Source organism: Sprattus sprattus, assembly GCF_963457725.1.
Source record: "Sprattus sprattus genome assembly, chromosome: 1".
Lineage (NCBI taxonomy): Eukaryota > Metazoa > Chordata > Actinopteri > Clupeiformes > Clupeidae > Sprattus > Sprattus sprattus.
Genome location: NC_137920.1, coordinates 32,286,515 through 32,287,703, shown reverse-complemented (window position 1 = coordinate 32,287,703; position 1,189 = coordinate 32,286,515). Strand labels below are relative to the sequence as shown.

At 48.4% G+C, this 1,189-nt stretch overlaps 1 long non-coding RNA gene across 1 annotated transcript; it reads right to left on the bottom strand.

The window, feature by feature from the left end:
• Nucleotides 1-273: 273 nt before the first annotated feature.
• Nucleotides 274-882, bottom strand: LOC308362013. Its single transcript, XR_013968565.1, has 3 exons — nt 760-882; nt 517-559; nt 274-404 (listed from the first exon to the last, which is right to left on the bottom strand). It is a non-coding gene; the product is annotated as an uncharacterized lncRNA (long non-coding RNA).
• Between the last annotated feature and the right edge of the window lie 307 nt (nt 883-1,189).

Here is a 1,189-nt window from a genome sequence, read left to right as displayed (position 1 = left end):
TTAGCATGCTGAACGTAAAGTGTGTGTAATTGTGTACCAGCTTGAAGAGTGTGTTTTTGTATGTATATGTGTGTGTGTGTGTGTGTGTGTGTGTGTGTGTGTGTGTGTGTGTGTATGTATCCTCTGGTGTATTTCATGTCCTCTGGTGAGAGTGTGTGTGTGTGTGTGTGGGTGGGTGTGTGCCTGCCTGTATCCCATGGTGTGTGTGTGGGTGTGTGTGTGTGTGCCTGCGTCCTCTGGTATGAGCGTGTATGCGTGGAGGTAAGCAGTGACCTGTTAGTAGGGCTCGTTGTACTGGTAGGCCATGCTGGGGGGATAGTCATCATTCATATCACCCTCCATGGGCATGCCATTCATGGGCATACCCTCAGGATAGCCGCCGTAGCCGTATCCTGTGTCCACCTCTGTGGAACAAAACCACACACAACACCGGTCAGTGACTCTTATGGTAGGACGTACACATTGCATTGTGGGAAATGTAGTTCTAGAGACATAGGCAACAAGAGGAACACTCACCGTCAGCTGCATAGCCAACGTCCATCTGTGCTGTCTTGTGTGCCTGGGAATGCAAGAGGGTCAAAGTTCAGAACAAAAGGTCAGGTCTCCTGACCCCAAGTAAGCAGGTGTGCGAACCTTTATTTCACTGAACACAAAGTTGTCAGTGTCTAGCCTTACTGCTGCGACTGACTACCTAGAAAGCTATTGCATAGAGCTGACTTGTGGTGGGCTGCTTCTTCCACAAGGGGGCGCAGTGCTTACCATGTCCCATGCGGCAGGGTCGTGCTTGAAGAGTGAGTGGGTCAGCTCCACTGATACACGCTTCCTGTAGTCGGCAGTCTTATCCTCGGAGATGCGGAAGAGAACGGCGGCAGCGTAGGTGGCTGGGATGAGGACAGAGAGAGTCAGTCATTATAATGGTTTTCCTCTCTATTTAGTATTTTGATCCACCATTGATTTTAATATTTATTTTACTCTTGCACACTTTTTGACTTTGGAAAGAACATGTTTCAGGGACACATTGACAACTCAATAATGTCTCTCTCCCCCCCACCCCCCCACCCCCCCTACTTTAATGCAGCAAATCCCTCTTCCTCCCTTACTCCTCACTTCCATCAAGTCTGTAACACGCTAAACTAGTTAATCTTTTTTTGTTCTACTTAGGCATTCTTGACGGTCATATTCTTGGCTT